The sequence below is a fragment of the Ambystoma mexicanum genome, chromosome 1p, assembly GCF_040938575.1.
Source record: "Ambystoma mexicanum isolate Mex_15411 chromosome 1p, UKY_AmexF1_1, whole genome shotgun sequence".
Taxonomy (NCBI): domain Eukaryota; kingdom Metazoa; phylum Chordata; class Amphibia; order Caudata; family Ambystomatidae; genus Ambystoma; species Ambystoma mexicanum.
The window spans coordinates 275,570,988-275,583,388 of NC_090921.1; positions in this window are offsets into that span (position 1 = coordinate 275,570,988).

Below are 12,401 nucleotides of genomic sequence, written 5' to 3' on the forward strand. Positions count from 1 at the left end.
GTATAATAGTACATCATCGGCGTACAGAGATATAATCTCGGGGGTGTCTTTCAGGTGTATCCCTCTATGAATGTGGGGTACTCTAACATAGTCAGCCATGGGCTCTATTACCAGTGCAAACAGTATTGATGAGAACGGACAGCCTTGCCGAGTCCCTCTAAAAAGTGTAAACAGTGTAAACGTAAGGGAGTTAACCCGGACCCTAGCAACTGGGGCAGTGTATAACAATTTGATGTACCCAATCATGTTTGGACCTATCCCCATTGTCTCTAAGACTAGCCACATGTACTCCCATGAAACCATATCAAACACTCTTTGCGCGTCCAGGGTGATTGCAACCGTGCTCGCATCCTGGTCAATTCTGGCAATTACATTGAAAAGCTGCCGGATATTGTGAGACGTGGATCTCCCTGGTACAAATCCCCCTTGGTCTCATGAACTAGGTGTGTCATAAATGGGAGGAATCGGTTCGCGATCACCTTGGAAAAAATCTTGGTGTCGATATTCATGAGGGAGAGGGGCCTGTACGAGCCGCATTCGTGGCCCGGTTTGTCAGGCTTAAGCAGCACAGTGATGACAGCCTCACGCAAGGACAGAGAGAGAACAGAGCTGCAGAGTGATTCATCCCAGAGCTCCAGTAATTTGAGAGCGAGGATGGCGACATGTTCCTGGTAGAATTCAGGGGTGAGACCATCTGGACCAGGTGCCCTACCCTGCGGGAGGTCCGATATGGCTCTAACTATTTCGTCTAGGCAAATTGGGGAATTCAATTGATCCCTGGTCGAAGAGGAAACACATATTGTGGGGATTTGATTTAGGAGGTCTCGCATATATTGTTCACTATGTTCCGGGGGTGCAGTGTACAGGTCCTTGTAAAACTCAGTGAAGATTTTCAGTATTTGCTGATCCGACCAATTTGGGGCCCCTTGTGAATTTTTGATGCATGTGATCTGGGCCTGGCCTCATTCTGCTCTGGTCAATTTCGCCCATGTACTGCCCGGTCTCTCACCCTCCCCGTATTTCCGTGCAGCTTGCGGGCGACTAAAAATCGAACCTCTCTCATAGCATGCGTCTCAAAGACCTTAAGTTCTTCGCTAATCTGTGCAAGTTTGGTTGGATCGGCTGCAGTAGTGCAGTCCTGTTCTAATTCCTTTAGCCTAGATTCCAACCGACAGAGATAGTTTCTAATGGTTTTCAGCACCCCAGCCTCCCGTGAGATGGTCATCCCCCTGATGTATACTTTAAAGGCATTCCAGCGAACACCAACCATAGTGTCCTGGGAGGAGTTACAAGCAAAGAAGGTCTTGATGCCTGCTAGTATGTCAGCTTTGAATATAATGTCGAGTAAGGCAGCGGACTTAAAGCGCCACGTGCTACATGTGGGTATAGTTAAAGTCCTTCTTCTGTTTTACTTTGCACGGCAAACTATGTTCGCCTTCTTTGTTCACTGTCTTTTGGAGGGCTTCTTCCCAGAAGCCCTCCTCAAGGCGCCTGGGTGTCTAGGTAGGCTGAATGTGAGGGAGGGGTGTAGTCACCCCCTGCACAGGGTATCCTAGGAAACCCAAGTCGCACTTTGTCATGATTGGCCAGGATAGTTGTCCGGGCTGGACAACCCCCCTGCTGGGTGATTGACAGCCAGGCTGTGTGAATGGGGGTTTTTCGCATAAAAGGCAGGTCTCTTGGGCTAGAAGTCAGAGAGTCACCACTAGAACTACAAGGAACCGAAGAGAAGCGGAGAGAACGATGGCTGCTGCAACTACCCCGTCCCGGTGAAGCCCTGCTGCAGTCCTGTGCCATCTGCCCTTCAACGACTCAGAGAAGATCCAGTCCGGAGTCTTCTTCCCTTGAGCTTGGTGGGGATAATCAGCTCATCTTCTACAGCCAGAGGATCCTCTTCTGTGGTCGAAATCGCTGCACACTGCTGTAGTGGTCCAGATAGCCACCTGAAGAGCCTCTGCTGTTTTTAAGGAGCGCACCTTTTATTCCGTGTCGCTGGTGCCGGCCTCATCCCTGTGTGGTGCAGACCCCCTTCAGACGTTCTTCTTCTCGACGAAGCTCCAGGAATCGTAGGTCTGCGGGAAACCAACAGGAACAACTGCCAGGGCACCAGCTGCACGATTGGAACAAGGTACTGTGTTCTGTTGAGGAAACTGGGTGAATCCCTTTTTCTTCATTTCCAAGGCTTGACCTTGTCTTATAACTTTTGCTTCCGAACATTGACAATATCCAAGTACTTTTGGCTCAGTTGAATCGTGAACTGTTAGACAGTGTGATCTTCGGCAACTGGCCCCGGTGTCTTCGACCCTGGCTCCGGCCCTTTGACTTTTGAACTCCTGTCTTTGAGCGGTTCTTGATTCTGCCTGCCTAACCAAAATATTGCCGGTGATTTTTGCCTCCAACTCCCTCTGGGTATCTCAGGTGCTAAGTGTGTTTTTGTCCCGGTAGCATTTCATGTCACGGATACGCATTTGTTTAGTAGACCGAACTGTCAAAAAGTGATCGCTTCCGTATTCGCAGTAACGTGTTTTTGTGCCTAATACCGGTCCATTCCAACACAGGGTACTTACCTTGAAACTTACTGTACAAAGTGAATTGGTTAGTTGTAGTATATTTAACGTGTGATTTTTATTGAAGTTTAATAGAAGTGTTGTGTTTATAACGAATGGTTTAAAAATAAATGCACTTATATTTTTCTACCTGAAACCTTGAGTGTGTTTGCTTGAGTCACAGTAATTGTGGTCCCTTTGTGTAATCTCTGGTACTGCTCATATACTCTTGAGATAAGCCTGGCTGCTCCGCCACTGCTACCCCTATGACGTAGTAGTACAGGCTTGTACCAAAGGTAAAACCTGTATCACCACCTGTAGTCTTAATTGTGTGTAGTGGTCCCTAAGTGACTGCACAGGATTCTGCCTAACAGAGGAGGCATTATTAAATGCGTAAAGCACACTGACAATGAATCGCCAGAGCCTATAATAGTTCCCCAAGAGTATGATCTCAGTGCGCAAACACTATCTACCACGCCTAATCTGTGTCCAGTGGAAGCCGATTCCTGTTCACTAATTGCTGTACCGGCCATTGAGGTCACTTATGGGGAAATTCAAACACAATTATCAGTGCTTCATTTCGACATGAAAGTTCTTCTACGATTGAACGGAAACATTTTGGAAGAAGTGATACGAGAAACAAACTTCAAATTGACTATCATACTTGAACACGGCAACAAAGAATTAGATGAACTCATGGCTGCGACTGAATTACATGCGGACACCAGCAAAGCAAAAACAAAAATCACCTGAAACTAGTGTAGGAAATGAGGCCATTAATGTGGAAAGTTTGGGACATGTGGATGCAGAAGACGCAGTGAGCGAAACTTCCACAATTTATTTAACCAGGAGACACCGTAGGCAACAGAAACGACAGAAAGCCCAGTCACAAGTAAAGCCACAGGCACAAGCACAAGCAATGGTGCCTACTAAAAGGAAAGTACAGCTAGTTGATATTGAGCAGCAAAAAAGAAAAAGGTAAATATACGAAAGAAAAGGAATGGAATACTAAAAGGTAACTTAACAAGCTTTTTGGTGAGTGACCAAAGCCTAAATGAGAATGTGGAAAGTCAATTGATAAGTGTCTCTTCAGACTTTGACCCAGTGATGAACAACATGCAGGGGCCGCTGCAAGAGCCAGCTATTCTAGTTACCAGCGGAAAACAGTCGCATGCACACCTCCCCACCATTGCCAGTATTGAAAATCGCCCCCTTGAGGGAAATGCCGCCACCAACAATCCTGTGTTCATCATAAAGAGTATTAAGCAAGGAGCTACTAGATCTAAACCGCACATTAATAGATCTGACTTTCTAAGTCTGACTCGAAAACTCTTGCCATTAAGAATCTGGAGACAAAGGATTTTGATTATTTTGAACCGATCAAAAGTTCCCGGTATCAATGTACTAGAGTTCATTTTTCAACAACTAAAACAGCAAATTTGGTGAGATCATATAAATCCTGATATGATCTTGGATATGAACTGAATGCTGTGGTGGAATTTACACTCCCTGCAGACTTCCAAGTCCTTATCTGCATGGAACTTATGGGATACTTTGAAAGCATCTAGTAACAAAATCGGACCAAAAAGTAACAAACTCATTTCAAGAAAATATACTGAATGTATTGAATTGTGTAGTCCAGAGTAGCACCCAAAAAGAAGTATTGAACAACTGAAATTGGTTGTTTGGCACTTGAAACACATGTGGTTTTACACATATGCTAGATTAGGAAGGCTTCTTAAAACTACTTTTACAACATGATATATTTATTTTGCAGGAATGTTGGTTACTCTTGGAACTAAGCATAGACGGCTATCAAATATTTAAAACAATGGCAGATAAGAGATCTAGAAGTTGCCCTTATGGCGGCCTTATTATTGGGGTAGGAAATTGTATACAGGCCACACAAATTAATATTACGAAGTGCTGCCCCTAAGTGATAGCTTTGAGAGTACACCTTCGAAACGCTTGTGCAAATACCACTATTGTGAATATATATGACCCACCTGGTCTTTCAAATTTGACTACTATCATGGAATCGGTAGTGGAAATAATTTGCAAAATTGAATTCACGTTGTTACTGTAAATCTGAGTTATTGAAAAACGATTTTTGTGAACGGTATCCCATAAATGGAAAATAACTCTATTACCCCGAAGGAGAATTTATGGTCTGAGACATTGTCCGACTGGGATTGCTTTATGCTAAATGGCTAAGTAATGAATGATAGACTTGCCAGAAATAGCTGGTAAAACAGAACAAAAGGTGTTAGGCTGGATTATTTATTTTGTAATATTGAGACAATACCTGTGGTTAAGAAACTAGAGGTGATCGAATTTTATTTTAGTGATCATGCTATGATTCCTCTCACATTTTCTGGTCGGTATCAAATTTTATTTTAGTGATCATGCTATGATTACTCTCACATTGGCTGGTCGGTATCAAATTTTATTTTAGTGATCATGCTATGATTACTCTCACATTGGCTGGTATACAACGGAAGAAGCTTGCATTGTTGGTGATCTAGAAATAAACATTGCTGGGAATAGAATTACCTGGTCTGAGAACAATCTAGGGAAAGCTAAACCATTTGCTAGTGCAAATCTAACCACAATGCCAGCTCGAATTAAACTCCTAAGAGCGGAAGAAATTGAGGCATGGATAGGAGAAAATATGACAAAACTGACATTTTAGAAAGGTTATTATTCTGTCATATCCAGATCGGCAACTAGACACCATTATGATAAAGCCATATGAGAAAGAAAAAGGGAAATGAGAGCAGTACTTTGACGTATAAGTAGGACAGCATTTACCCTGAAGAAGGGGGATAAATCACCCCGAAACGTGTAGAGAGAAAAACACAAGGATTGGACATATCAAATGTTATTATATAGTTTTTGAGCCAGATATATGTGAGAATTGACAGAAATACATTGTGCATAATTGTCTACCTGTGATTTAACAGGAAATATTTTGGGAGAAATTGATTAAATCTAAGACCTTAGATTGTAAACTGAATTTGATTGAACATTATGTTCACGTTGTGATTAATTGATTATGTTTTCATGACAAAGAAATCCATATGAATCCATGATTTGAAGTAAATTAATTTTTATTTAAAATTTGACCAGTAATGTGATTATTGAACAAAAATTCATTGATAATTTAATAATTGTTTGTGTATACAATACCAATTGGGTGTGCAGGGGACGGGAGAGTTCCACAAGTTTGTGGACGTCTGCTGTTTTTACATTTGTTAGTACATTCCAGTGTCACCGTTGGTTTTCTCTCTGGCACTGCACCACTAATCCTAAGAGAGATAACATTATCTAATAAAATAGGGGTGCACTAGGCTCAGTAGAACAGAGGCTTTGTATAGAAATGCACAATTACAATATGTGCTTTTGGTGGTTAATAATAAAGACACAAGAAATATGTAGAAACAAGTTGTTTGTGGTATAAGAGAACATGTTTGATTGAATACATCAGTGAGACTTTTAAAGCCCCTAACTCCAAGAGATTAGCAAGACACCAGTCAACCAAAGGCTTTAACCTAGTTTTTGACCAGGAGGATATTGTAGCAAAAATGAATTGCTTAAAGGAATCGCGAGCGCCTGGACCAATGATCTTTGATGTCGTATTGAAGCGGGCCCCAGATTTCTGGGGAAAGCTCCTATAAATATTATATTTAAAAGTGTGTAAGGAAGAGGTAATTACGACCTCCTGGTGCAATTCTATCCTAGTTCCTATTTATAAAAAGGGCAGAAGATCTTTGCCTGAGAATTTTCGATTATTAGCAATCTTGGACGTCTCTGGCAAGTTCTTTGCCTCATTAATACTAGATGCTCTTGAAAAGTGGTTTTGCAATATAAATTTGCTGGGCACTTTTCAGATGGGCTTTCGGAAGGTCTCGGGTACGATCCATTGCCTTTGCTTAATGGATACCTTAATAAGGAAAGCTAAGATTAAAGATAATACTTCATTATATGTTGCCATGATACATTTTCAGGCAGCATTTGACACTATTAACAGGCAGAAGTTGTGGGGACAGATGAAAAGCTTGGGCTGCCTCAGAGGATTATTGGCTGCTGTACTGGGCATCTACGAGGGAACGTTTGTCCAGGTTAAGATAGATAGCAGGGGAGCCATCATCCATCCAATAGAAATATGTATAGAGGGGTGAAGCCGGGATGTGTGCTGGGTGCTGGCTCCCCTGCTTTTTAATATGTATTTGGCTGACTTGCCTGATCAACTGGGCAAAGTGAATTCTTGTCCTCCGAGTGTCGCTGGTGAAAAGGATTTTTGTCGGACTTATGCAGCTGATTTGGTCATATGTGTTCATACCTTTCTGGCCCCCAAAAATCCCTGATTGCGGTGCAGAACTTTGGCATACACCATAGTTTAAAAATAAACTATGGTAAGACCAAATGAACGCATTTTGTAACTAAACATACACACAACCCGAGGATGGAGATAACAGGAAGGTTTGTTGAATAGGTGGTCCAATTTAAATTTCTGGGCTGTAAATTAACGACCAGTGGTGATTATGCGGCAGTAATTACAGACAAAAGGCACAAAGCAATCGCCTCAACTCTGATGATAAGAACATGCATTAAAGAAGGTCTCTGGTTACTGTTTACACAGAATCTTGGCCCTGTACAAATAACGTTTTTGTCCAGCCATTTTATAGAGGCTAGGAACCCTGTGTTTAGACAAAGTATCCTGTTTAAAAACAATAGAGGGGACATTTTGGAGGAGCATACTTTTGAGTCGCAGCACTCCTATAGAATTAATCAGATTAGAAATGGGCCTCACGTCATTAACAACGTTACTGAAAAGGCGATGTTTATTATATATTAAATCTCGAACTTTCCCCCATTTGTCCATTGTTAAAATTACTGGGGAAAGAAAGTGATGCCTGGATAAGATCTAGTAAATAAGATCTTTGTGCAAATAGACTGGAGGCACGATTGGAATGAAGATTATTTTATGTTAAAAAATAAATTTTAATTAAAATTGGAGTGCTGGCATCGGACAAAGAATTATGTGCATATGGCAAAGTTAAACAGCTTTAGCTCTATGATGCCAATTCTTTGGCAAATACAAATGCCCCAAAGCCTATTTCAGAATCTGCCCATCGACTTCCTAACGCTGATTTTTGTTGCTGAACAAACTTCCGGTTTTGGAATCTATAGGGCCAGAGCTGATTATTTATTTATTTTTACATTTACAAAGCGCGCTAAGCCCAGAGGCATCAAGGTGCTGTGGCATGAACAGTTACTTTCAGGATAATACAAACAATATGTTACATGTATTGTGTGTTCTGTATCCGGATAGATCAGTTTCAAAATGAATTTCAGGTGGAAAGTGTCATTAGGTGAACATCAAAGTTTTTAGTGCTTTCCGGAAAGTCCAATACGGATGTTCTGCTCTCAGAGTGGGTGGGAGAAGGTTCCAGTATTTGGCTGCAATGGCCGGGAAGTTAAAGCCTCTCGCTTTGGCCCGTTTAAATTCGGACTGGGAGATGCAGTGGGTCTGGAGGAATAGCCTTAGTATACCTTTGAGATATGTATGGTGGGCATCCTTGGACAAGCATTTGTGTGTGATGGACAAAGTTTTGAAGAGAATCCGTTCACGAACTGGGAGTCAGTGGGCTTTTTTTCTTGCTGCAGTGATATGTTCAACTTTAGGGATGTTTAAAGCTGCTCTCAGTGCATTGTTCTAAATAACCTGCATTTTCCAATCTTTGTGGTAGTTGCCAGAGGGGGAGTAGAATTTGCATTTGTATAAGATATACCGATAGAGAACAGGAGGGCAAATAGAGGAATCGTGAATATGTAATACATAAGCAGGATCCTTGAGGCACTCCGCAACTAATAGGTCCAGGGGGCACTAGCATTCTCTGCAAATACTCTAAAGGAACGATCTCCTAGGAAGGAGGCTATCCAAGAGGTGGCCTCGCGAGAGAAGTTGGCTGAGGAAGAGAGGTGCAGACCCAGAATTTCTCGGCCCAATAGATCGAATGCAGCAGATAGCTCTAGGAGAAGAAGCAGCACAGGCTTGCCTTCATCCCTGATTTCGTCAATCTGGATCTTAGGGTCGAGTAATGCAGACACATGGCCCGAGCAGAACTCCGACTGACGAACAACCAGGATATGATTTGCTTCCGGGTATCGTTGGATTTGCAGGTAAGATGCTCTATCCAGAAATTTTAGCAAGAATGGAACAGTAGTGATAGGACGGTAGTTGGTGTGGATAGTGGGGTCTAGTGATGGGTTTTTGATAAGGGGGAGTACCCAAGCTTCCTTGAGGCTAGTAGGGACTGTGCCAGTGGAGAAGGAGGTGTTGATAAAGACACTGATGAGGGGTGCTAGGATGTCAGAGCATTTTTTGATTATGCTCGCAGGGCAGGTATCTCCTTTGCATTGGGAGGGTTTGAGGCCTTTTAGGATGGTTTTGACTTCGTTTTCAGAGACATCGATGAAGTAGAACATGGGGAGGTCTAGGGGGCTGCTGTCAGGGGTGGGGGGTAAATTAGGCTAGGTAGCTTGCACGTGTTCAATCAGAGATTGCTTGGTGTCAATTTGTTTGTGTAAGGTGTCCATTTTGGCGAACATGGCATTTTGGATGTTGGTGCACCACAAATCATCTATGATTATGGTGACCGGGGAGTGGAGGGTGTTTCCAGTTCTCTGAGGATGGAAAAGATCTCACGGGTGTTGTATTTGGCATTGGCTATTCAGGAATTATAGGTGGCTCATTTAGCAGAGAGGATGGCGTTTTTAAAGTGTTTAGTAGCTGCATTGAACAGTAGCTTCGAGGTGATGGTTGGTGAATTCTTCCAGCTGACTTCTGCTAATCCTTGGTTGGAGCGGAGCGTTTGTAGTTCTAGGGTGAAACATGAGTTTCTGTGAGCTGATGCTTAAATTTATGGGGTATGGGAGGGGCTAAAATATCAATGGCGGCCATTAAGGAAGTGGCGTACAGGTCAGCAAGTGAGTTAGGGTCATTGGTGAAGGGGGTTCAGGTAGAAATGAGCTGATCAGGGGAGCCAATGGAACAGCGATGGGTGAAGCCCTTATGGTGGCGGGATGGAGAACTGCACTATGTTGTGGTCAGACTACGGGCAGTGGGTATTGGTATGGATGGACATTTGACAGTTGCAGTCTGCAGTCCGGTCTAGGATGCAACCTTTGTTATGTGTGGTGGAACTAATGCATTGTTGGAAGCCTAGAGGATACAGGAAGTTGGAGAGCGATGTGGCTGCTGGATCGTCTAAACCGTTATAGCCTAAATTGAAGTCTCCCAAGAGGATCGATTTAGAGGTGGGCTTAATGTGGGTCCCCAGGGTGTGTGAGAGGTTCTCTTCAAAGGAGGTGGCTGGTCCCGGAGGTCGGTAGATGGTGTGAAGAGTGATGGAGTCCGAGTTAGAGAAGCTAAATTTAACACACAAGTAGTCACAGTTGTCGGGAGAGGTGGAGTTCAGTTCTCTGACGGGCAGTGCATCCTTTGCTATGAGTGCTACTCCTCTGCCTCTGGCATTAGGTCTGTCAGTGCAGAAGATGATATACCCAGGGGGGAGGGTAATGGAGAGGGCAAGGCCTGATGCGGTATGCAGCTAGGTTTCTGTGGTTGCCAAGATGTCAAGGTTAAGGGTGGTAATGAGGTCATTGATGCCAAGAGCATGTGCGGGGATGGACCTTGAATTGATTAAAGCGCAGTTGATTGTAGGGGTGGGTGTGTGTCCAGCTTGTTGATCAAGTCGGGTTTTAGAGGTGTCATTTTGCAGGGTGGTGGGTTTGGCAGGCTTGCAGGTTCTGTGAGTTACTGCCAGCTTGGTTCTGGCTCTGTGGGAGGTTGTTGTCAGATCCCCAAGGCAGTTCTTTCTATTGGCGGTGGTTTGAATAAGAGAAGTGCGCTGAAGGAGTGGTGGCTGCTGGAGAGCAGTGGAGCCGGAGGCAGCGGTAAAGCTCCATGGTGCATTAGCCGGTCTAGTGGCACAGCGAGTAGAGTGCTCGCTTTGACATCAGTGCAGAGCTTGCTAACGCAGGTTCGAATCCCGGCGGTGCCAAACTCAGCCTTTCATCCTTCCGAGGACCATACATCGTGGGTAATAATAAGCGGCGCTAAGATACCTGAGGGTTCGTAGCGCTATATAAATGCCAAATTATTATTATTATTATTATTATTATTGGGAACAGGGGCCCTGGGTATGTCGCGAGGGTTCCGACTGAGTGGTGTTGTGACTGGGGTCTGCTGCTGGTGAGGTGAGGATGGTATGAGGAGGTGTGGTAGAGATATCAGAGGTGTGTTTTGTAGCAGGCATGCTGCAGAGGGAGTGGAGGAGGAGTTGGCTTTGGGTGAAGGACGAAAGCTGTGGAAAACAGAATATTTCGGCTTTGTGGTATTGTGGGAAAAAAGGAATTGGCCTACCATGTTCTCATTGAATGCCAATTGAATGGCCCTCTTTAACTACAGTTTCTAGGACCATCTGTAGCAAAGCTAGATAGCATAAAAAGTGATTCCTTTTGGTGTTCCTGCCTAAATACTGACAACAAAAAACTGCAAATTGCACTATTCCATGTTTGGAATGGAGTGTACGCTACTGGGAAATTAGAGAGACCTGACACTTGTTGAATATTGGGTATATTTTAAATGTATGTTTATTGGTATCTGATTGTATTGTATTAGTTAATAGATCTGGCAGAGTGAATTTAAATTATTGTAAAATTGTATAATTCACATGAAGATCTGTTATGTGGAAATTAATTGTATGATTTTAAGTTAGATAAATGAATATGTAAAAGTTTCATTTCAACTATATATATAATAAATACATTAAAAACATTTTTTTTTAAATGCAAATCACAATGGAGCAGTCTGAAAAGGGCATTTTTTCTTTGACCTGTGTTCACTGAACCTGCCAGAAAGAAACAGCACATAGTGAGATAAGGAATGGATTCTTTCTGTTCAACTTCTACTGTGTTATATGTTTGTAGATACTCGTGGAGAGGAACATTATACATGCATATTTAATTTACTAGCATTTTAGGATCTTATCAGTAATGGGATGGAAGACTTAGTTCCAATTGGGAAGTGTGCTTTGTAATAAGTGATGCTTTTTTCAGTTAATGTATGCTTGCATTGCACAAAAGTATTGTTGGGAGTTCCGGTGTTATGTGCTTTAATTATTATCAAGATGCATCTATGTGGTATGTTCATGCACATTGTGTATAAGAATGTGTTTGACACATCTAATACGTTGTTTGAAGCAAGATATCTTTGCTACACAACTCTGTTTTGTTTCTAATGTGGTCTATTCATTTTCCAATGCAGTCATGTCTTATTTTCCTGTCACATACTTTTTATATGCCTTAATTATTACAGTTTAATTTAGGGCCTCATTACACGGAAGGCGGTAAGGGTTAACGGTCACCAGTAATGCTACCGGTGACCGTTAACCCTTACCGCCTTACTACGAGTTCCCTTTGCGGGACCCGACTTTATATAAAGTAGGGTGCCGCAAAGGGACCTTGGTGCTAATTACGGTACCGCAATTTGCGGTATCGTAATTAGCGCCTTCCCCATTCCCATTATGCCCTATGGGGGTAAAAATGGGAATGGGGAAGGGCCTTGGTGAATGGGGAATTACCGCCCCTGCTCACCTTGGAGTAGGGCGGTAATTCCGCCATCCACCAAGGCGGAACGGTAAAATACCGGCGGCAACCATGGCGCTAATAGCGCCATGGTTACCGCCTACCGTGTAATGAGGCTTTTAGAGTCTAATATTAAAAAACAGTGGGCCTCATTACGAGTTTGGTGGAGTTTTTTGTTGTTGCCAGTAACAGAATTACTGC